Source organism: Nomascus leucogenys, chromosome 5 (genome assembly GCF_006542625.1).
Source record: "Nomascus leucogenys isolate Asia chromosome 5, Asia_NLE_v1, whole genome shotgun sequence".
NCBI classification, from domain to species: domain Eukaryota; kingdom Metazoa; phylum Chordata; class Mammalia; order Primates; family Hylobatidae; genus Nomascus; species Nomascus leucogenys.
The window spans coordinates 48,583,001-48,608,655 of record NC_044385.1 but is presented as its reverse complement, the minus strand read 5'-3'; the positions used below and the strand labels follow the sequence as shown (position 1 = coordinate 48,608,655).

The 25,655-nt window shown below is 38.0% G+C and overlaps 1 protein-coding gene, 1 long non-coding RNA gene and 1 pseudogene across 2 annotated transcripts in view; 2 read left to right on the top strand and 1 right to left on the bottom strand.

Annotated features, from left to right (window-relative positions):
* PPP2R5A (protein phosphatase 2 regulatory subunit B'alpha) overlaps positions 1–25,655 on the top strand; it is a 75,690-nt gene that overhangs the window by 14,593 nt on the left and 35,442 nt on the right. The gene's annotated exons all lie outside the window — the stretch shown is intronic.
* LOC105739768 lies at positions 7,270–7,925 on the bottom strand (annotated as a pseudogene).
* LOC115835159 lies at positions 9,814–23,903 on the top strand. The gene is made up of 3 exons (XR_004030107.1): positions 9,814–10,026; positions 19,617–19,622; positions 23,892–23,903. It is a non-coding gene; the product is annotated as an uncharacterized LOC115835159 (long non-coding RNA).

The following is a 25,655-nucleotide window of genomic DNA, read 5'->3' as shown; positions in this document are numbered from 1 at the left end:
TGGTAGTGCATATATGTTCTAATTTCCTGAAATATGATGTCTACAGTTTTTTCCCACCATTTTCAATTTTAATGAAATCACAGAACCTTAATAAGTCATATTTAGTCACAGTGCTGTGAATCATTTGTTAATAAACGTTTCTATTGTTAGTTTATAATAGCCTGCTCTCTGAAGTTTCAAATAAAAGCTGATTTTAGATTTTTAGTTATTATTGTTCTAGGGGTATTGCCAAAAAAAGCTACATGTCCTATATTCTGTGCCAGTTTCTTAAATTAGAATCTTGGATTGCATCCTCAGCGTGTCACTGTAGTGGTATTGCTGGGTTGCTATGATACAGTGCTTGTTCTATAATTTGTAGCATGAATCCTATATGAGATCTTACTTTAGATTTCAAGTATGTTAGCAGCAGTAATTAGGGATGTTTTCCTCTAAGGAAAATTATAGTTATAAAATTATTTGTTAAAAATGATTTCTGCTACTTCAAATTATTTATCCTTAAATGTAGAGGATTAACAGTGAACAACTTGAAATAACTTGGTTATCACCTCAGAAGTTTAGTTTATCACTGATTTAATGAAGATGGGCAAGAAGAGGAAGGCTTTATGATAATGAGTATGTATATTAAGATTTCAGTGTTCTACTTGGTATTTGAAATCTTGAGAGAAATGAATAGAGACCAGATTTTCTGGGAAGATGCATTTGAAACAGTACAAGCAAAACCACATTACAGGGGAAAACTACAAATTATGTTACTGTATTGTATTAAAAATTTGGTGAACTGTTCTTAAAACCAACCCTCTGTGGCCATCTTAATAAGCTATTAATACTACCTCTTTTTCATTTTATGTGTTGGTTTTAGTATTTCATTTACATGTTCCTTGAAAATTTTTATTAATCTAATTTAGTATTATAAGTTATAGGAAACATAAAGACAAAACTAGTGGATTCTATGTATGTGTTGTATACACACTGGTGGTGGAATGAAGTTTATGTGATTATTGGTCAGTGGCATTGCTGCAATTGATCTTTAAACTTTTACTGTCTCTCAGCAATGTTTTGGGTATTCGATTTGAAAGTATTTTAGAGACCAGAACTGGACTAAATTTTTAAAACAGCTCTATTGAGATGTAATTAATATACTATGTAATTCCCCATTTAAAGTATACAATTCCATGGCTTTTAGTATATTCACAGACACGTGCAGCTACCACAGTCAATTTTAGAATAGTTTTATCATCTTAAAAAGAAATCCCATGCCCTTTAACTATCACCCCCTGTTCCTTTAGGGATTCTCTGAGTAACCATTGATTTACTTTCCATCTCTAGATTTCCCTATTCTGGACATTTCATGTGAATGGAATATTATAATATGTGGTCTTTCGTAATAGGCTTCTTTCATTCACTTTGCATAATGTTTTCCAGGATTTATTCTTGTTGTAGCATGTGTTCATTCCTTTTTATGGCTGAATAATATTCTATTGTATGGTTATACCATGTTTTATTTATCCATTCCTCACTTGATAGACATTTTGGTTCTTTCTACTGTTTGGTTATGAATAATGCTGCTATGAACATTTGTATACAAGTTTTTGTGTGGACATATGTTTTCATTTCTCTTGGGTATATGTAGGAGTGGAACTACTCGGTTATAAGGTAATTCTGGGCTTAGTCACTTGAGAAATTGCCACAGTTTTTTCCATAGTGGCTGCACTATTTTACACTCCCACTTGTGGTATATGAGGATTCTCATCGCTCCACATCCTTACCAGTACTTCTTATTTTGACTTTTTGATTATAGCCATCCTAATGGATGTGAAGTAGTATCTCCTCGTGGTTATGATTTGCATTTCCCTAATTACTAATGATGTCAAGTGTCTTTGAACATGCTTATTGGCCATTTGTGTATGTTCCTTGGAGAAATGGCTCTTTAGATCCTTTGCCCACTTTTGAATTGTTTTTTGTCTTTTTATCGAGTTGTAAGAATTCTTTATATATCCTTGATATAAGCCCCTTGTGTCTTTTCACTTTCTTGGTGGTATCCTTTGAAGCGCAAACGTTTTAAATTTTGATTAAGTCTAAATTCTCTTTTTTCTTGTTACTCGTGCTTTTGGAGTCATTTCTAAGGATCCTTTCCCAAATATGAGGCTATGAAGATTTACCCCTGTGTTTTCTTGTAAGAATTTTGTAATTTTAACCTTTATATTTAGGTCTTTGGCCATTTTGAGTTAATTTTTATATAGGGTATGACTTAAGGATTCAAATTCATTATTTTGTGTGTAGTTATCACATTTATCTCCACACTGCTTGTTGAAAATACTTCTTTCTCCATTAGATGGTCTTGGCCCTTCTGTTGAAAATTAGCACATGGTTTTATTTCTGGATTCTCAATTCTATCCCATTGATCTATATGTCTATTCTTGTGTCAGTACCACACTGTCTTGATTACTTGTTTTATATAGTAAGTTTTGAAATGGGATAGTGTGAATCTTCCTACTTTGTTTTTCTTTTTCAGGATTGTTTCGGCTGTTATTGGGTTACTTATAACTGCAAAGTTAAGTTGTTGATTTAAGATCTTTTGTTCTTTCTTATATAGACAATTGTAGCTGTATCTTTCTCTCTAAACATCCTTAAATTTTGGTATGTTATGTCTTCATTTTCATTTGTCTCAACGTATTTTTTATTTTCTTTTAGGTTTCTTCTTTGACCCATTAGTTATTTAAGAATCATTTAATTTCCAAAGATTTCTGAATTTCCCAAAAATATTTTAACTTCTCTTTTTTAAGAGATGGGGTCGGCCAGGTGCAGTGGCTCACCCCGGTAATCCCAGCACTTTGGGAGGCTGAGGTGGGTGGATCACCTGAGGTCGGGAGTTCAAGACTAGCCTGACCAACATGGAGAAACCCTGTCTCTTCTTAAAATACAAAATTAGCCGGGGTGGTGGCGCATGCCTGTAATCCCAGCTACTTGGAAGGCTGAGGCAGGAGAATCGCTTGAACCTGGGAGGCGGAGGTTGCGGTGAGCCGAGATCACGCCATTACACTCCAGCCTGGGCAACAAGAGTGAAACTCTATTTCAAAAACAAAAAAAGAGATGGGGTCTCGCTGTGTTGCCCAGGCTCGAGTGCAGTGGCCGTTCACAGATGCTGTAATAGTATGCTGTGGCCTCTTAACTCCTGGCTTCGAAGGAATCCTTGTTGCCTCAGCCTCTCAAGTAACTGAGCCTACAGGTACATGCCACCAAGCCCGGCCCCCATTTTTTTTTTTTTTTTTTTTTGAGACAGAGTCTCGCTGTATGCCAGGCTGGAGTACAGTGGCTCAATCTCAGCTCACTGCAAGCTCCGCCTCCCGGGTTTATGCCATTCTCCTGCCTCAGCCTCCCGAGAACCTGGGACTATAGGCGCCCGCTACCACGCCTAGCTAATGTTTTGTATTTTTAGTAGAGATGGGGTTTCACCTTGTTAGCCAGGATGGTCTCAATCTCCTGACCTTGTGATCCTCCCAAAGTGCTGGGATTACAGGTGTGAGCTATTGCGCCCGGCCCCGGCCCCCGCCCCCGATTTTTTAATGTTACTGATTTCTAACTTCATTCCTTTGTGGTCAGAGAACATAGTTTGTATTTCTGTTCTTTTAAAATTTTTGAGGTTTGTTTTATTATCTGGTATGTGGTCTGGTCTTTCCTGGTGGATGTACCATGTGTGCTTGAGAATATATATTCTCCTGTTGTTGGGTGGAGTGTTCTACAGTGAGTATAAATTCTATAGTGTTCCGTAGACAGCTGTTAGGTGTAGTTGGTTTATGTGTGTTCAAAGTTGTCTTCTCGTTGATCTTCCACCTAATTGTTCTATCCATTATTGAAAGTGGGGTGTTGAAGGCTTCAACAATTATTGCTTTTGAATTTTCTGTTTCTCTCTTTGTTTCTGCCAATTTTTCTTCATATATTTTGGTACTGTGTTAGTAGGTGCAAATATGTTTATAATTGTTACCCTCTTCCTGAAAGACTGACCCTTCTATCATTACAAAATGACCCTCTTTAGATATGAGATAAAGAGTATCTTTATATAATGATATTTATATCTAAATAAGATAAAAGGATGAAAAATAATATACATCCAAACAGCCACAAGAAAACTGGAGTGGCTATACTAATGTTAGGAATAATGCTCAAAATCCTAAGGAAATTGAACACTTGAACAAAGGATTCTTAGCAAAGCAATTTTACTTCTGCACAGAGGGTGCCTCCCTGGCCAGTTGCCATGAGAGCACACCTGAACAAAGGGGCACGAGAGCCTTTATTCCGGATGCAAGTCCTGCGCCTCTACCCTTTCCCCATTGGCCAGGGTCGGGTAGTACAATCTAAACTAATCCTGGTTGGCTAAACATTTTATTTTTTTTAGACAGGGTGGGCACGTAAAGGAAAGTGGAGGGAATAGGGGAAGGGGTGTCTGTATTGAGCCATAAAGTTAGTCCTCTTTCCAAATAAGGAAAGGAACGTGAGCTGGTACTGATAACACTTGGTAGTGTGGTGTGCCTGGGCATTTAACAAAGGCAAGAAGGGAAAAGGGGGGAAAAAGGAGAAAAATGGAGGGGGGGTAACTATGAATTAAAGAATAAAAGATTGATCAGATTATTTGAAGAGAAACCTCATCATATCCCACACTAATATCAAACAAAACAGACTTTAAAAATATATATAGTTTGATATATATCTTATATCTATGTCTATTTAAGATATGAGACAAAAGTTTTTAAAGTCTGTTTTGTCTGTATATGTCAAACATTTACCTGTTTTTTAAAGTCTGTTTTATCTAATATTGGTATAGCCACTCCAGCTTTCTTGTGGTTGTTTACATGATATATTATTTTTCATCTTTTTATTTTCAATCTACTTGTATTTTTAAATTTAAATTGTATCTTCTGGAGACTTAGATCATTTTTTAAAAATTCAGCTTGACAATCTCTACCTTTTGACGGGCTTGGTTAATCCATTTACATTTATTTATTTATTTATTTATTGAAACGGAGTCTTGCTTGGTCACCCAGGATAGAGTGTAGTGGCGCAATCTCTACTCACTGCAACCTCTGCCGCCAGGGTTCAAGCAGTTCTCCTGCCTCAGTCTCCCAAGTAGCTGGGCTTACAGGTACCTGCCACCATGCCTGGCTAATTCTTTTTGTACTTTTTAGTAGAGACAGGGTTTCACCATCTTGGCCAGGCTGGTCTTGAACTCCTGACCTTGTGATCCACCCACCTGGGCCTCCCAAAGTGCTGGGATTACAGGCATGAGTCACCACGCCTCTCCGGTTAATCCATTTACACTTAATGTAGTTGTTCATATAGTTGGATTTATGTCTGCCATTTTACTTTGTTTTCTCTGTACCTCATGTCTTTATTTGTTCTCTATTTTATTGTGTTCTTTTTCTGTTTTCTTTAGTATTAAGTGAATATTTTCTAATGCAGCATTTAAACTTGTGTAATGATTATTTTTCATACATATTTTTGAGAGTTTTTTTTTTTTAGTGGCTGCCCTTGGGTTTACTATATACATCTTAACTTATTAGAATCAGCTTCAAATTTATACAAGCTTTGTTCCAGTGAGATGTAGAATCATTATTCCTATATGCCTCTATTTCCTTTCCTCCTTTTTTGTGATGTTAGTGTTATATAATATCTATTAATATTACAACCCCGAGAATATATTGTTATAATTATTACTTTACCGTAAGTAGTTATTTCTTTAATGCAGCACAACTTTCCTCCCACCTCCTCCTTTGTGCTGTTATTAGCAAATACATTACATTTCTACATACTAACCGTCCAACAGTACATTATATAATACTATTTTATGTAATGGCTGTTAAAATCAGGTAAGAGAAGAAAGAAAAATAGGCACTTATAATGTACTTTATAGTTACATAATTATCTTTACTGGTGCTCTATGTTTTTAAATACAGATTTCAAACTATCATTGGTGGTCATATGCTTTGAGCCTGGAGGAAATCCTTTAGTGTTTCTTATAAGGTAGAACAGCTAGCAAAAATTCCCCATTTTTATTTATTTGGGAACGTCTTCATTTTGCCTTCATTTTTTAAGGATTTAAATACTTTTCGAGATATGGTCTTGCTCTAGTGCCCAGGCTGGAGTGCAGTGGCATGATCTTGGCTCACTGCAACCTCTGCCTCCCCAGCTCAAGTTATCTTCTTGCCTCAGCCTCCAAGAAGTTATCTTCTTGCCTCAGAATATCTGCCACCACACCTGGCTAATTTTTGTATTTTTTTGTAGAGACAGGGTCTCAGCTGTTGCCCAGGCTGATCTTGAACTCCTGAGTCCACCTGCTTCAGCTCCCAAACCTTCATTTTTGAAAGATCATTTTATTGGATATAGGATTTTTGGTGACAAGTGTTTTTTTTTCTTTGAGCACTTTGAATATGTTATTCCACTGTTTTCTGGCCTCAGTTGTTTTTGCTAAGAAGTCAGTTGTTATCTTAGCCCTTGAAAGTAACTAGTTGTTTTTCTCTTGATGCTTTCAAGGTTTTCTCCTTGTCTTTGACTTTCATCATTTTTACTGTGATGTTTATTGTGGATCTTGTTGAGTTTATCCTTCTTGGAGTTTCTTGTGTTAGGTTTATGTTACTCAATACATTATGTTGGTACATTTTTTTTTTTTTTTTTGAGATGGAGTCTTGCTCTGTTGCCCAGGCTGGAGTATAGTGGCATGATCTTGGCTCACTGCAACCTCTGCCTCCCAGGTTCAAGTGATTCTCCTGCCTCACCCTCCTGAGTAGTTGGGACTATAGGCACCTGCCACCATGCCTGGCTAATTTTTGTATTTTTAGTAGAGATGGAGTTTTGCCATGCTGGCCAGGCTGGTCTCAAACTCCTGACCTCAGGTGATCCTCCCGCCTCGGCCTCCCAAAGTGCTGGGATTACAGGCATGAGCCACCGCACCCGGCTGTATGTTGGTACACTTAATGGTGTCCTACAGGTCTCTGAAGCTCTGTTCATTTTTCTTCTTTTTTCTTTCTGTTCTTCAGATTGCATAATTTCTGTTGATGTATTTTCAAGTTCCCCAATTCTTTCTAATACCAGTTCTTGTCTCCTCATGGGTCCCTTTAGTTTATTTTGCTATTATGTTTTTCAAATCCAGGATTTTCATTTTATTCCTTTTTTTTTTTTTGTAAATTCTATCTCTTTATGATATGCTCTGTTTGTTGTGACATTGTCATTGTACTTCTTTTTTATGGTGAAAAGATATATATATATATATATATATTTATTTTTAGAATTAGCCAGCTGGACTCAGTTTAGATGATCCCAATTTTGTTGGCAACATCCAAAGCATCGTAATCAGGAGCCAGTCGAACATATGCCTTCTTCTCTCCATCAGGCCGAATCAGGGTGTTGACCTTGGCCACATCAGTGTGGTAGAGCTTCTTCACAGCCTGTTTAATCTGGTGCTTGTTGGCTTTAACATCCACGATGAACACAAGTGTGTTGTTGTCTTCTGTCTTCTTCATGGCAGACTCAGTGCAGCGGAAACTTGATGATAGCATAGTGGTCAAGTTTGTTTCTCCTGGGGGCGCTCTTCAGAGGATATTTGGGCTGCCTCCGGAGTCGCAGTGTCTTGGGCCGCCGGAAGGTGGGTGACGTGCGGATCTTCTATTTTTTGTGGCTGTGGACACCTTTCAACGCTGCCTTTTTGACCTTTAAAGCCTTTGCTTTGGCTTCGGCTTTAGAAAGGGCAGGACCTACCTTCCTTTGCTTTTGGTGCCATCTTGTGAAAAGCCCTTCTTTACTTCTTTAATCATAGTTTAGTTCTTTGAACATATATATAATGACTACTTTAAAGTCATATATTCTGTTAAATCCAACATATGGTTACTCTCACAGGCAGGTTCTACAACCTTTTTTTCTGGCACATGGGTTATACTTTTCCTGTTTCTTTGTGCATTTTGTTATTAACTGGACATTTAAAATAACAGGTATCCAACCTTTTGGCTTCCCTGGGCCACACTGGAAGAAGAATTGTCTTGGGCCACACATAAAATACACTAACACTAACGATAGCTGACGAGCTAAAAGAAAAAAAAAGTCCATGCGTAATTTTTGTGATACCCGCCACCACAGAGAAGCAAAAAAGTCCTCGCATCCTAAGTGTTGGACTCGGCTGTTTTAAATAATATATTGTAGCAACTCTTGGTACCAACCTTGTTATTGTCACTTGTTTATTTGTTTAGTGACTGGGTGTAGTTTTCCCCCATACTTTGTAAAGCCTCTGATCTTGTTCCTCAGAGAGGTGCAGCTTTGGATATGCCCAGGCACCTTGGGATGACAGTGGTTTTGGCAGGGTCTCTTTGTCTTTTCCTGACCATACTGCCAGCTGTTAAGTTCCATTGATTTTCAGCTGATTGCTCAATTGTTTTCAATAATGCTTTGGGGCACACATTCTTCTACAGACTAATCCAATCAAATCCAGGCTCCTTTGAAGGAATAGTTCCCAAGGTCAGTATGTGATATTTGTTCTAACATCAGGAGGGCTCCACACCGCTGTTGTTTTTTTGGTTTTTTTTTTTTTTTTGTGTCTCTCCTGAAAAATAACTAGCCTACAGTTTAGTCTGTATCCTCATTTAATTTACAAATCTCCCCATTATCTTTCACCAAAACCTCCACTGTTTTTAAGAGTACCCTTAGGCTTGAACATTTTTTTTAATGCCCTGTTGTAAAGAAGTCAGTTGTTTTGGGAAAAGATGAAGAGCTGTTTTATGGCCTACTTCTCCCCCCAGGCAAAATCTCGAGTCAGGGCTCAGAGCTGGAGGTGGGGAAAATTGTATGCTTCTCTCTGAAACCCTGCTTTAGGAGCTGAGCAGTTGGGGGAAGTGGGAGCAGCAGCCTGAGGTCTTCTTTTTGGCTTGCCTCTTCCAGTGTGGAATCACCACTTTATAGGCCAGAACAAAGGTGATTGAGGCCCCAGTATTTTTTAGTAGTGTTGCACAATAGGTAGAGCCTCTGCCCATGCGTGGAGGTTGGGCAGAAGAAAGGAGGACTGCCTTTCAGTTGCACTTGTCTAGAACTTATCCTCAGGAACAAAAAGTTGCTGTGGAAAGGATGAGAAATGCTGATGGGTCCTACTCCTTACCTAAAGATGTCTGGGAGCTAGAAGTAGAGGAGGATCCGTGTGTTCTCGGCTGCGTCTCTTTGAAGTAGAGTTTCTACGTAGCTGAGCCAAGGGGGAAGGAGCTGTCTTGGTTAAAATACAGTCATGTGCTGCATAACGATGTTTTGGTCTGTAACATGGTGTATGGGATGGTGGTCCCAAAATATTGCAGTGGAGCTGAAAAATTCCTATCCCCTAGTGATGTAGCTTTAGTTCATAGAACAAGGCATGACTCACATGTTTATGGTGATGCCAGTGTAAAAAAACCAACTGCACTATCATATGAAAGTATATATAGCTGCCGGGCATGGTGGCTCACGCCTATCCCAGCACTTTGGGAGGCTGAGGCAGGCGGATCACGAGGTCAGGAGATCGAGACCATCCTGGCTAACGCGGTGAAACCGCGTCTCTACTAAAAATACAAAAAATTAGTCGGGCGTGGTGGCAGGCGCCTGTAGTGCCTGCTGCTCCCAGAGGCTGAGGCAGAAAAATGGCATGAACCGGGGAGGCGGAGCCTGCAGTGAGCCATGATCGCACCACCGCACTCCAGCCTGGGCGACAGAGCAAGACTCCGTCTCAAAAAAAAAAAAAGTATGTATAGCATATACAATTATGTACAATACATAATACTTGATAATAAATGTTACTGGCTTATGTATTTATTATACTATTTTTTATCATTATTTTAGAGTGTACTCCTTCTACTTATTACAAAAAAAAAAAGTTAGCTGTAAAGCAGCCTCAGGCAGGCCCTTCAGGAGGTATTCTACAAGATGTGGAGATGAGACAGTGATGTAGATGATCCTCACCCTGGGTAGGCCTAAGCCAATGTGTGTTTGTGTCTTAGTTTTTAACAAAAAAGTTTAAAAAGTTAAAAAGTCTGAAAAATAGAAAAAAGCTTATAGACTATTGATAGAAAAAATATTTTTATACAGCTGTACAGTGTGTGTTTTAAGCTATGTTATTGCAAAAGAGTAAAAAAGTTAAAATTTTAAAGTTTATATAAAGTTACTATAAACTAAGGTTATTATTGGAGAAAGAAAATGTTTTAAATAAATTTAGGGTAGCCTAAGTATACAGTTTATAAAGGCTATAGTAGTGTACAGTAATGTCTTAGGCCTTCCCATTCATTCACCACTTACTCATCCAGAGCAGCTTCCATTCTTGTAAGCCCTATTCATGTTAAGTGTCCTAGACAGATGTGCCATTTTTAAATCTTTTATACCATATTTTTTATTGTACCTTTCTATATTTGGATACACTTACAATTGCCCATAGTATTTAGTATAGTAGCATGCTGACAGGTTTGTAGCCTGGGAGCAGTAGGCTCTACCATACAGCCTAGGCATGTAGTAGGCTGTGCCATCTAAGTTTGTGTAATACATTCTATGATATTCACACAGTGATGAAACTGCCTGAGGATGCATTCTCAGAATGTATTTCTGTCATTTTAAGTGATGCATGACTGTACCACTAGCTCTTGCTATTCTAACTGAATTTTCATAGATATTCCTGAATAGATGTTTTTTTGCTGTTTGCCCTTAGGACCATTTCAGAGGCTATAAATATGGCTGTTTTAAACATAACTTCTATCAGTTTCCCTGGTGAGCAGGTCTGTGGAACTTCTCACCTTGTCTTATCAGAAGTTGATCTCCCTCTGGACTAGAATTTTAGCTTTTTTTGTAGTAATAATTAGTATCTTAGCCTTATTTAGGACTTCATAGCTTTCAGGTACATAATCATGCCAATAAATCTGAAAACCTAAGAGGAAATGGGAGAATTCCTTGAAATAAACAGCTTTCTGAAACTGACACAAGAAGAAACAAAAATCTGAATAGTTATATATCTATTTGACTGATTCCTAATTTAAAACCCCAACAGGGAAATTACAAGAAAATTATAGACCAATATCCCTTATGAACATAGATTTTTTAAAGTTGTATATAAAATATTAACAAATTGAATTTGAAATATATAAATAGAATGAGATATTTTGATCATGTGGGATTTATGCCGGGAATGCAAGGCTGGTTTTACATTAAAAAAATGATTTGTTACATAAATAGAATAAAATAAAAATTATCACTTCAACATAGAGAAAATAGAAAGTTCCTTCTCTGTATAGTTGCCTTCTGTTAAGTACTTTTCTATGCAAATCCTAGCCACCTCAGTAGCCCTATCTCTAGTCTTTATTTTGCTCATTAAATCTGCTTGTTCTTTTAGGGTTTCTTTTTCCTGCGCTTTCTCTCTCTGGAGAGAGCCCTAGCAGATAGGGAGCTGGTGTGATTGTGGGGCTTTGTTTTCCTTCCCACAGGGATCACAGTCCTGTACTGCCTGTTTTCTAGCATCTGAAAACAATTGTTTTATATATTTTGTTCAGTTTTTAGTAGTTTACAGAGGAAGGGATAGTCTTCTGGAAGAAGTCTTGCCCACACTTTTTGTCATTCTTACCCAATAAGTATAAAGCGATGTGTATGACATTTCATGTATAAATTAATGTATACTGTTTATACATACTTACATCTTTTTGGTTACCGGTGTGGTTGAATATCTTTTCATACACTTATTGGTCATTTATGTATCATGTGACCTTTTTTTCCTATAGATTTTGGGTTTTTTTCTTAATGATTTGTAGGTGTTCTTTTGTACATTCTGTATACCAATTTCTTGTCCACATTTAATTTTTTAGTTCTTTTGGAACTAATTTTTGTGTGTGAAGGAAGGATCTAATTTTAATTTTTTTCATATGAGTAGCTGGAATAATTTATTGAATTTTAAATATTTCCTACTGACTTTAAAAAAAAAAACACAAAAACACCAACCATATTATATACTAACCTTTTGTATGTGTACGCTGGCCTGTTTCTAAGTGCCTTTTTTTTTTTCCTCAGTGGTCTGTGAATTCCTGCACAACACCATGTGGTTTTAATTACTAAATATGGTAAGATGACTCTTCCCTTCTTCATCTTAAAAATCATCTTGGCTATTCTTGGCACTTTATTTCTCCAGATGCATTTTTAAGAACAACTCTAATAGTTCCACCAAAATACCCTATTGAGAATTTAATCTGAATTGTATTCCTTGTATAGATTCATTGGGGGAAAACATTGATTCTTCTTATCCATGACTATAATATATCTCCATTTATTTATCTCTTTCATACATTTCAAGAATGTTTTATAATTATATTCATAAGAGCCTTGCTTGTTTTTTGTTAGACTTCTCAGATTCATTGCCCTTGGAACACAGTTACCACATTATGAGGGAGCTCAGACCACATGGAGAGGCTATATGTTGGAGGTTCTGGTACTAGCCCCAGCTAGTCTGTCCGCCAGAAGCCATCAACTGCCAGACATATGAGTGATTTAGCCTTCTCAGAATTCCATCCTCCAGCTTTATAGCCCTTTAGCTGAGGCCTTAGACATCATGGAGCAGAGATAAGCTATCCCTGTTCTGTCCTTTCTGAATCCTTGACACAAAGAAATTGAGAAAGGTAGTTTTTTTTGTTTTTTTTTTTTTAAGATGGGTTCTTGCTTTGTTGCCCAGGCTGGAGTGCATGATCACAGCTTACTGCAGCCTCAACCCTCTGGCCTCAAGCAATCTTCCCACTTCAGCCTCCAAGTAGCTGGAACTACAGGTGTGTGCCACCAAGCCTTTTTTTTTTTTTTTTTTTTTTTTTTTTTTTGAGATGGAGTCTTGCTGCGATGCCCAGGGTGAAGTGCAGTGGCTCAGTCTCGGCTCACTGCAAGCTCCACTTCCTGGGTTCAAGCGATTATCCTGCCTCAGTCTCCTGAGTAGCTGGGACTACAAGCACGTGCCACCATGCCTGGCTAATTTTTTTTTGTATTTTAGTAGAGATGGGGTTTCACCATATTGGCCAGGTTGGTCTCAACTCCTAACTTGAAGTGATCCATCCACCTCAGCCTCCCGAAGTGCTGGGATTACAGGCATGAGCCACTGTGCCCAGCCAAGTCTAGCTAAATTTTAAATTTTTCGTAGAGACAAGTTCTTGCTGTGTTGCCCAAGTTGGTCTTCAACTCCTGGGCTCAAGCAGTTCTGCTGCCTCAGCCTCCCAAAATGTTGGGATTACAGGTGTAAGCCACCACGCCCAGCCTAATAATTGTTTTAAGCCACAGAATTTTGGGATAATTTGTTACTAATAATAGAAAATGAATACCCCAGGCATCATTAGGCTTATGATTTGGCTTGTTTTATAAGTTTTCCTATGGGAACACATAATCAGAATATTCTAATATAGTATATGGGGAGTAGTTTCTCATCCTGAATTAATAAATTGGTATTTATTACTGTCTTATGAGCTTGGGGAATTTGTATTTGTATTATGTATGACTTTTAAAAACATACCTGAATTTGTAAGGCAGAGGAATAGACTCAGGCATTGAAAATTCATCGTGAACACTGTGCTTCTTGGGAAACTGGAGTTACTCTCTATTGAGGGTGTACTAACATCCCTGTGTGGTTGAGAATGAGGTTTCATTTTCCATGACATTTCTGTAGTCAGATATATATTACACAGAGTTAAAACACCCAAACTTGTCTTAAAGACCCCTTAATTTAGTTGTACAGTCTTCCTAAGTAGGTTTCATAAATCGACATTAAAGAACATAATGTAAAACTTCTTTGCAGCATTTTCCTAAAGATTCTAATTTACTTCAAAAAATTCTCACAAAGTTTGCTAATATTGAATGAGTCATTGAAATAAGCCAGGCTATATACTCAACTATGTAGATTTTATTTCTCTGATATTTTAATTTTATGTAAATATGAAGTATACATACAAGTACATCTCATTGTATTGTGCTTCATTTTATTGCATTTCCCAGATATTGTGTGTTTTATTTTTTTAAAACAAATGGAAGGTTTTTGGCAAACCTGCATTGAGCAAGTCTGTTGGTCCCATTTTTCCAATAGCATGTGCTCGCTTTGTGTCTCTGTGTCACATTTTGGAGATTCTCGCAATATATATCTGTTACGATCGTCTCTGATTAGTGATCTTTAATGTTACTATTGTAATTGTTTTGGGGCATCGTGAACCATACCCATATAAGATGTCAAACTTAAATGTGGCACATATACACCATGGAATACTCTGCAGCCATAAAAAGTGATGAGTTCATGTCCTTAGTAGGGACATGGATGAAACTGGAAATCATCATTCTCAGTAAACTATCACAAGGACAAAAAACCAAACACCGCATGTTCTCACTCATAGTTGGGAATTGAACAATGAGAACACATGGACACAGGAAGGGGAACATCACACTCCGGGGACTGGTGCGGGGTGGGGGGAGCAGGGAGGGATAGCATTAGGAGATATACCTAATGCTAAATGATGAGTTAATGGGTGCAGCACACCAACATGGCACATGGATACATATGTAACAAACCTGCACATTGTGCACATGTACCCTAAAACTTAAAGTATAATAATAATAAAATAAAAGAAAAAAGAAAAAAAAAGATGTCAAACTTAATCAGTAGGTGTTTGTGTTCTGATGGCTCCACCAACCGGCCATTTCCCAGTCTTTCTTCCTCTCCTTGGGCCTCCCTATTCCCTGAGACACAGCAAAATTGAGATTAGGCCAATTAAATACATCTGCAATGGCTGCTAAGTGTTGAAGTGAAAGGAAGAGTCTCACACCTCACTTTAAATCAGAAGCTAGAAATGATTAAGCCTAGTGAGGAAGGCATGTTGAAAGCTGTGATTGGCCAAAAGCTAGGCCTCTTGTACCAAACAGCTAAGTTGTGAATGCAAAGGAAAAGCTCTTGAAGGACATTAAAAGTGCTACTCCAGTGACCACATGAATGATAGGAAAAGCAAAGCAACTTTATTGCTGATTTGGAGAAAGTTTGAGTGGTCTGAATAGAAGATGAAACAGCCATAACATTTCCTTAAGCCAAAGCCTAATCCAGAACATGTCTAAAAATGCCCTTCCTGAACCTCTGTACTTAATTGATAGTTGACTAGTTACAGAGTTCTAGACTGGCATTAGAATTCTAATAGGACAGCCCCATTATCTTCTGGCATGACTTCTGCTGATAAGAAATTCCATGGATATTTAACCTCTGATTCCTTTGTGGGTGACTTTTTTTTTTTTTTTTTTTTTTATCTGAAAGCTTTTATTCTTCTCTCCTGGGCATCTGAATTTTCAGTAATGTGCTAAATTATCCCTTTGGGATCATGTTTTTCTCTGTATTTTGTTTTATGTCATGTTGTGGTCTTTCCTTGAATGTCTGGTGATCCTTTATTTTCCATTAATATGTATGGATAAACAAAAAATTACTGTAAGAGTTGGTTGGGGTTGATTGATTATCTGGTTTTGTTTAGAGTAATTGGTTAGGGATCTAGTTACGTGCTGGAATGTAGGACCCGCCTCTGGCACTGTTCAGTTTCTTTAGGGAAGAACCTTCTAATTTTCTTTTGTCTGAAGCGTGAATGCTTGACTGTCTTTTGGAGTGGGATGGTAGACTCTTCAGCAAGTCCAGACTTTTATTTAATCCCCCATTTCAGTTCATGTCTTAATCCTTTCTGCTGTTTCACTAGCTATTTCTTAATCTTGAACTAATCTGAAGTTCTGTAGGGCCCTTGTCTGTATTCCCCCTTTTTATTCTAGGACGTGACTTCCTGTTAGTTTTGCCAGTTACCACTTCTCCACCTACTTTGAGTTTTCGCTGAAATTTGTTGGTCTCTTGCCTAAGGGCCTTTTCTTCTGTTTTCTGTTACTGTGGGTTTTTATCTCTTTTTTTTGGTGGGGGGGTCTACTCATTTTGGAGGGAAGGGGAGAAAATAAACAAAATTGCCATTTTTAACTGATATGTACTGTGAATCTCTAATGGGTATTTAGAATACAACTTTTAAAGGAACATTTGCTATTTCAAAAACAGTATTCTCATACTTGTTCACCTTACATTCTAGGTGGTTTAAATCCCAGCTTCAGTACAAATTTGCTTTATGATCTTGGTCATGCTGTGTAGTGTAGGATCCTGAAGTACTTCACATGTTGTAAAGCAGTGGTTTTCAAACTCTTTTTCACTGCAAACTATAGTGAGAAACACATTTTACTTCACAACTTACATACTTCCATGACATAATATCCTTACTTTCAATACACTCTGATTTTTTTTTTTTTAAAACTCTGGTTGTGACCCACTAACTTGATCTTACTGACCACCAATGGCATGCAACCTACACTTTGAAAAACAGTGTACTAGAGCAGTATTTCTTACATATATTAAGTGTGAGCCAGGGCCAGGTTCAGTGGCTCACACCTGTAATCCCAGCATTTTAGGAGGCCGAGGCAGGCGGATCACAAGGTCAGGAGTTCGAGACCAGTCTGGCCAAGATGGTGAAACCTCGTCTCTACTAAAAATACAAAAATTAGCTGAGCGTGATGGTGGGCACCTGTGGTCCCAGCTACTTGGGAGGCTGAGGCAGGAGAATCGCTTGAACCCGGGAGGCAGAGGTTACAGTGAGCTGAGACTCAGTCTCAAAAAAAAAAAAAAAAAAAAGTGTGAGCCAGATATATTTTCAAGTTGAGTATTGAAAAAAACGCAAGAATTTAGGAAAAACCTAGTGGGGCTTTTGTGAGTTTTAAAACGTATGTTAATAATCCTCCAAAGATGAAATTCTGCCTTTCCCTAGAGTTATCTTGAGTCACCCTTGGCCCTTGGCCTGAGGCCATACAGGGATTTTTACAGTGTTGAGGATTATCTTTAGTGAGATCAAGTGGCAGTCATAATAAATTGAAATACAGTTTAAAATGTGCTTTAAAAACACATCTTTTAGCCAAATTTAAATTAATTATGTATTTAGCAAAGCAAGGCATATCTGTTTTTTTTTTTTAAAGATAATTCCTAGATTGTGCCGTTTGTTGTACCTTTCATAATATTCATGCAGAGCTTTTTATATTGTGGATTTAGTGATATTTTCTAGAAGAATGCTGTTTTTAAATTTTTTTATTTTTTATTTTTGGAAGAATGCTTTTAATAAATCCTTAGCTGTGATGCTGAAGAGATGACTACAAATTGATACTGCAGGTTATTACATATATTAAGTGCATAGTCAAATTTCCTTGAGGCAACAAAAAGACTTAAGGCGTTTGAAATTGTTAAATATGGTATACCATGATAGTAGATAGTAGTCTAAATTGCTCCTTGGTAAATACTTGGGAAGATCAAAATACAGTTGGCCCTCCATATCTGTGGGTTCCACATCTGTGGATTCAACCAACCTTGGATCAAAAATACTCCAGGGGAGGGAGGAAGAGTCTATACAGAATATGTACAGACTTTTTTTTCAGGTCATTATTCCTTAAATAGTATAACAACTGTTTACATAGCATTTACACTGTATTAGGTATAAGTAATATAGATGTGATTTAAAGTATACAGGAGGCTATGCATAGGTTGATGCAAATACTAGACCATTTTACATAAGGGACTTGAGCATCCTCAGATTTTTCTATCTGGGGGAGTCCAGGAACTTGTCCCCATGGATAATGCAGATCAACTGTATACTTATAAGTTTATGTGTAGGACATTCTCTTCATTTAAATATAAGTCACTAGGACCTTAAATACTCATCTCTTATTTACTCATTTATTTATACATTTTGGAAGAAATCAGCATCCATTTGAAACAGATACATGTCATCAGTTCAAGAAAACCTGGTTAAAATTGCCCCAACAAAAACTTGGACCTCTTATAATAATTAAATTCAGAGTGACTGAGCAAACTACCGTGTTGTAGTACTCAGGGCATGATCCAAAAGTTACCTTGTCAGCCACAACTCTAGTTGCTGATGATACAGTGCTATAAGGTGTTGCGAATTTTTCCTGTGAACTTGTTTGTTTCTAAAGATGTTTTCGTTTTTTTTTTTTTTTTTTTTAATTATACTTTAGGTTTTAGGGTACATGTGCACAATGTGCAGGTTTGTTACATATGTATCCATGTGCCATGTTGATTTCCTGCACTCATTAACTCATCATTTAGCATTAGGTATATCTCCTAATGCTGTCCCTCCCCCCTCCCCCAACTCCACAACAGTCCCCGGAGTGTGATGTTCCCCTTCCTGTGTCCATGAGTTCTCATTGTTCAATTCTCACCTATGAGTGAGAACATGCGGTGTTTGGTTTTTTGTCCTTGCGATAGTTTACTGAAAATGATGTTTTCCAGTTTCATCCATGTCCCTACAAAGGACATGAACTCACCATTTTTCATGGCTGCATAGTATTCCATGGTGTATATGTGCCACATTTTCTTAATCCAGTCTATCGTTGTTGGACATTTGAGTTGGTTCCAACTCTTTGCTATTGTGAATAGTGCCGCAATAAACATATGTGTGCATGTGTCTTTATAGCAGCATGATTTATAGTCCTTTGGGTATATACCCAGTAATGGGATGGCCGGGTCAAATGGTATTTCTAGCTCTAGATCCCTGAGGAATCGCCACACTGACTTCCACAATGGTTGAACTAGTTTACAGTCCCACCAACAGTGTAAAAGTGTTCCTATTTCTCCACATCCTCTCCAGCACCTGTTGTTTCCTGATTTTTTTAATGATGGCCATTCTAACTGGTGTGAGATGGTATCTCACTGTGGTTTTGATTTGCATTTCTCTGATGGCCAGTGATGATGAGCATTTCTTCATGTGTTTTTTGGCTGCATAAATGTCTTCTTTTGAGAAGTGTCTGTTCATGTCCTTTGCCCACTTTTTGATGGGGTTGTTTGTTTTTTTCTTGTAAATTTGTTTGAGTTCATTGTAGATTCTGGATATTAGCCATTTGTCAGATGAGTAGGTTGCAAAAATTTTCTCCCATTCTGTAGGTTGCCTGTTCACTCTGATGGTAGTTTCTTTTGCTGTGCAGAAGCTCTTTAGTTTAATTAGATCCCATTTGTCAATTTTGGCTTTTGTTGCCATTGCTTTTGGTGTTTTAGACATGAAGTCCTTGCCCACACCTATGTCCTGAATGGTATTGCCTAGGTTTTCTTGCAGGATTTTAATGGTTTTAGGTCTAACATTTAAGTCTTTAATCCATGTTGAATTAATTTTTGTATAAGGTGTAAGGAAGGGATCCAGTTTCAGCTTTCTACATATGGCTAGCCAGTTTTCCCAGCACCATTTATTAAATAGGGAATCCTTTCCCCATTTCTTGTTTTTGTCAGGTTTGTCAAAGATCAGATAGTTGTAGATATGCGGCATCATTTCTGACGGCTCTGTTCTGTTCCATTGATCGTTTTTAAACTAAGTGAAATTCTGATAGAAAATATCAGCATCTCTTGCAGCGAGAATGCCAGGTGAGCAAGCTGTCACCGTAGGAATCAGAATGGACGTTATCATCCATAGTGAGAATGGCAAATGGATAATCAACATCAACCCAATTCCCAGACTGAAATATCATTATGACAGACTTCATTTGCAAGAATTCTTAAAACGGAGAAGCTGAAGAATAAAGTGGCCAGTGCAGATATTGTCTGTGCTTTTTACATTAACAGATTTATTATGTGTTCTTTTCTGTTTTCTTTTTTTTCGAGACGGAGTTTCGCTCTTGTTGCCCAGGCTGGAGTGCAATGGTGCGATCTCGGCTCACTGCAACCTCTGCCTCTGGGGTTCAAGTGATTCTCCTGCCTCAGTCTCCCGAGTAGCTGGGATTACAGGTGTGCACCACCACACCCGGCTAATTTTTTGTATTTTTAGTAGAGGTGGAGTTTCACCATGTTGGCCAGGCTGGTCTCAAACTCCTGACCTCAGGTGATCCGCCCGTCTCAGCCTCCCAGAGTGCTGGGATTACAGGCGTGAGCCACCGTGCCCAGCCTGTGTGTTCTTTTTCTTACAGATTGTTACTCATGTTTATAAAATATAGCAAGAAGACAGGCTGATCTTTTTTCAACCTATTTATATTTTCTGCTCTTTTTCTTATGAGAAAATTCAGTGTTACTGTTTCACAAATGTACCAGAGTTGGGACATATTAAGCATCTACAAATGCAAAATATTTCATAATTTTTTAAATAATGAAAGCCACGATTACCATCTTTTGTTATAGGATAACTACTATAAAAATGTTTTTGACCTATATAAAAATGTTGCATGTCTTGAACCTACAAGTAGGCCAACCAGCAGTACGTGACAGCAGCTTCTCTTCTCTCATTTAACCGTTTACAGTATGGCCTACTCTTCACAACTGTTTTACCTTAGCTGCCAAGAAACTTAGTAAAAACAAAAGCCCTTAAATATAGCAGTCAAATATCTTGTAAAGCTTTCTTGCATTTAATTAATTCTGATTTCTTTTTTTTAATTTTTTTGAGATGGAGTCTCGCTCTGTCACCCAGGCTGGAGTGCAGTGGCGGGATCTGGGCTCACTGCAAGCTCCGCCTCCCGGGTTCACGCCATTCTCCTGCCTCAGCCTCCCGAGTAGCTGGGACTACAGGCGCCTGCCACCACGCCCGGCTAATTTTTTTGTATTTGACGGGGTTTCACTGTGTTAGCCAGGATGGTCTTGATCTCCTGACCTCGTGATCCACCCGCCTCAGCCTCCCAAAGTGCTGGGATTACAGGTGTGAGCCACCGCACCCAGCCCTCTGATTTCATTTTTAATTTTTCTGTTTATATTTAATCTTGTAAGCACTCTTGAATTCTTTTTGATTCCAGATTGTATGGAGAATAATCAGTATATATGTGGTAAATATGTACTGTGTTAGTACCTTTTCCATTTTGCCTGATAGCATTACTTTCTGTATTCTGTATCTTGCCTTCTCAACTTGCTTCTAATCTTTTGAAGACAGGAAATCATCTCTCAGAATTTGCTTCAAAGGATTGTTGTGAGAGTGAAATTAGTGCATATAAAACACTTAGAATTGTCTTTGGAATGAAGTACTAATGTTAGCAGTAGTACAGTATTTTAATATGTAGCACAGCAGACTGCTCAATAGACGTTATGCACTTAATGGGAAGGGGAAGGGTTTAGTAGGAAAAGATCTTTCTGTATCATAATACCTAAAAATAATCAAGAATTGGAAACTTCTGTTTTAACCCAGAGCCAATGGAGTTGTAACATTAACTGCTTCTAAATACTTCTAATGTTTGGGAAAATTCAGATGTGACCTATCCCACCCAAGCATTATGTAATGCTGGGATATAGTTCTGGGGGAGAAAAAACAAAAATTTAAATGCATCTTTAGGCTAAGAAATGGGTTACTGAATGGATAAGCTATGAAAAACATTAATTTCTTTCTGGAGGAGACCTAGGAGTTAGGTGCCCAGAAAAAGTCTTTTTAAAAAAATGTGTAACATGGGGCTGGGCATGGTGGCTCACACCTGTAGTCCCAGCACTTTGGGAGGCCAAGGTGGGTGGATCACGAGGTCAGGAGATCAAGACCAGCCTGACCAACATGGTGAAACCCCGTCTCTACTAAAAATACAAAAATTAGCTGGGCGTGGTGGTGAGCGCCTGTAATCCCAGCTACTTGGGAGGCTGAAGCAGGAGAATCTCTTGAACCTGGGAGGCAGAGGTTGCAGTGAGCAGAGATTGTACCACTGCACTCCAGCCTGGGCAACAGAACAAGACTCCGTCTCAAAAACAAAAAAAATGTGTAACATGTTCTTAAACCTACTATGATTATGCTTAACGATGGGGCTACGTACTGAAAAATTTATCATTAGACAAATTTGTCATTGTGCAAACATCATAGAGTATACTTCCACAAACTTAAATGGTATAGTTTACTACACCTCTAGGCTGTGTACAAACCTGTACAGCATGTTACTGTTCTGAATACTGTAGGCAGTTTGCAAAAGTAAGTATATGTGTATCTAAACAAGAAAAGGTACAGTAAAAATAGTTTTATATGGGACCACCATCACATATGCAGTCTGTTGTTGAAAAAACTTTGTTATGTGGCGCATGACTGTATTTTCCAATCCTGAAAGTCATTTTGTGTCTTCTTTTATGCTGGCCACAGGCTACTTAGCCTGTAGTGTTAGAAAAACATACTTTCCATTTGTATTTCACCTTGAAATATATGCACTCATCTTCATGATAGTTATCTCAATCCATTTAATTCTACCATCAAGGTAGATTGTTGATAAAAATGGTCATTATGATTAATTCTTTTTTTTTTTTTTTTGAGACAGAGTCTCGCTCTGTCCCCCAGGCTGGAGTGCAGTGGTGCAATATCGGCTTACTGCAAGCTCTGCCTCCCGGGTTCACGCCATTCTCCTGCCTCAGCCTCCCGAGTAGCTGGGACTACAGGTGCCTGCCACCACGCCCAACTAATTTTTTGTTATTTTTAGTAGAGACGGGGTTTCACCATGTTAGCCAGGATGGTCTTGATCTTCTTACCTCGTGATCTGCCCACCTCGGCCTTCCAAAGTGCTGGGATTATAAGTGTGAGCCACCGCACCTGGCATGATTAATTCTTAAACATAGCCATGTTGTAATAATTCATTATTTATGTCACTGTTGATATCCAGCACCAATTTTGAACTTCTCCTTGTTCACTAGACTGTATTTCAGTGCAGTATCTTTATTCTTCAAATTCAGAGTTTTTTCAAGCATCAAATAAGTATTTATTAACTCCTTATATACCCTACCCTAGATAAAAAAGAAATAAAAAGGAAACCCTGCTCAGTGAATAATCCTTCCCCTTGAGGAGCCTGAAATCTTTTGGTGGTTGATGAAAGAAACATCTGTTGAATATAGGCCTAAAGATAATGGGTACTCAAATACGTAATTGAGGTTGTGAACACTCTATAGTTCTCATGAGAGATGGGAGTGATCATTGTATCCTGACCTACCTAAGGGAAATTTTGTGGAGAATGTGAGATGTAAGTTTGTTCTTAAAGGGCAAGTAGGATATGGAAAGATAGGGGAGGAAATCTAGTGAAGTATTTCAGGTAGGGAAAAGACTTTGAACAAAGACACGGCCTTCAGAGAATAAGAGGGCTGGTTTCACATTGAGGAGGTGGTAGTGGGAGGAAGGAGAGAATAGGACTGGCTGTATAAGGTGATCACATAATTGAAGTGGGATCTTGTGTGAGTTTGTATTACTATTAGCGTTAGGGAAAAAGGGCTAAAATATATCTTAAAACTCCGTTAGAATGCAGCCTCTCAAGGTGTGGCAACTATTTCACCAAGTCATCATTATGGAATTTATATTAATTATAAAGATATATATTATAAAATAAAGCCATATATTAAGGATATAGATATCTTTGAAAATAGATAACTATATAAAGATATTACTGAATAACTGAGAGAACTATGGGGATTTCCTGTACACTATGGATTGAGAAGGATTCTTGTAGCCCACATAGTGAACATGTATCTCATTTAGTGTGTAGTACATACATAAGCAGAGGTGTCCATCTTCTGATTTTCAAACTGAGTACCACTATCAAGCAGACATCTTTTTGTTAGTTGAAATAAATTAAGTATTAGCAGACATCATTTATTAATGAAAATTAAATGCACATAACCATTTTAACTTTAAGGGTAAAAAGCCCCAGAAGATTTAAGAGAAGGGCCATTCAAATACAACTGATTTTACAGAGAAGAAGCAGATTCTGCTTAGAATGACTAATGGCCATTTTGGGACTAAAAAAAGGTAGTAAACATAAGACTGCTGGTTATATGTAGCATGTATGTTGGCTAGTGGTTCATTTTCACCCCCAATAGAATGAATTTTAATTCTGGGATAAAGATAACTGTTTAGCATATTACTTAGTATTAAAAATAGCTGCAAATTTAATTTTTTTTAAGGATACATAAAAATATTCCCACTTAAGAACAGTTCCATAAAAGGTGATCCTGAATCAGGGTGAGGTGGCTCACACCTGTAATCCCAGCACTTTGGGAGGCCGAGGCAGGTGGATCATTTGAGGTCAGGAGTTTGAGGCCAGGCTGGCCAACATGGTGAAACTTCATCTCTACTAAAAAAAATACAAAAATTAGCTGGGCGTGGTGGTGCAGGCCTGTAATCCCAGCTACTTGGGAGGCTGAGGCAGGAAAATTGCATGAACCTGGGAGGCGGGGGTTGCAGTGAGCCAAGATTGCGCCACCACACTCTAGCCTGGGCAACAGAGTGAGACTCCGTCTCAAAAAAAAAGTGACCCTGAATCAAAAACTTTACCAAATTGGTAGTAAAAAATGTCATATATGTCAATATTACGTGGATTCTGAATGCCAATCTTAGGATTATAGACTTTAGCCTTCGTAAAGCAGAGAGTCATTATTGATTCTGGAGCAGGAAATGTTAATACAAGTTCTTTGTAAGTGTGGAGCTATCTTATTTTACTGGCATAGCCACAAATTAACTGCAGCAAATTCAAGTCCTCATATTTTTACTTCAAAAATCATGTGACTTTTGCTGTTCTTTATAATATATCCACATTTGTTTTATTGTAAAATTATTCAGTAATAATTGATCAATGAAAAAAAAGTGCCAATGTCTTGTGACCTTGTGTGAGCATGCTTAGAATACTTATCTAAATCAGCTTTTCTAAGGACAGCAACTTGAATATAATTGCAAGGTAATTTTACTAGCTTCCTGCCCTGGAGTAATTACGAAGCATAGGCATTCTTGATTAGGTTATCATCTTTATGAAGATTTCTGCCTGTATCTTTATATAAAGTATGTACTGGTTTTGAACGGAGGCATAGTTTTGTATATTATGAGCTAAATATCAGAGTTGAATATGATTTTTAAAATTTACTCTCAGAAGTTCAATACACTTAAGTGATTGAGCTAATTGAATTCCTTGTTTATAGAATGAAAGTTCAGAATTGAAGTTTTATGGTTTTGAAGGTTAGAAACAAAAGGATTTAACATTTGTTAGAATCAAATGAATACAGTGTGTCCATATTTTTGTAATAATAGAATATAAAACAATAAACTTTTTAAATTGAGACTTGAGTCTCACTCTGTGGCCCAGGCTGGAGTGCAGTGGCGCTATCTCAGCTCACTGCAACCCCCACCTCCCGCGTTCCAGTGATTCTCCTTCCTCAGCCTTCCCAGTAGCTGGGATTACAGGTGCCCGCCACCACGTTCGGCTAATTTTTGTATTTTTAGTAGAGATGGGGTTTCACCATTTGGCTAGGCTGGTCTTGAACTCCTGACCTCAAGTCATCCACCTGCCTCAGCCTTCCTGGGATTACAGGCATGAGCCACCACACTGGCCCGTTTTTTGAGTGCCTATTATATGCCGGGCATTGTATTAGATACTAGAAAGAGAAAGAGAAGTAGAGAGATAGAAAGACAGAGATAATTAGATAAATAAAACTTGGTTTCTGCATTGATTGATTGAGATGTTGTCTCTGTTGCCCAGGCTGGAATGCAGTGGTGCGATCTTGGCTCGCTGCAACCCCAGCCTCTTGGGTTCGAGCGATTCTCTTACCTCAGCCTCTGGAGTAGCTGGGATTACAGGCATGCGCCACCACGCCCAGATAATTTTTGTATTTTTAGTAGAGATGGGGTTTTGCCATGTTGGCA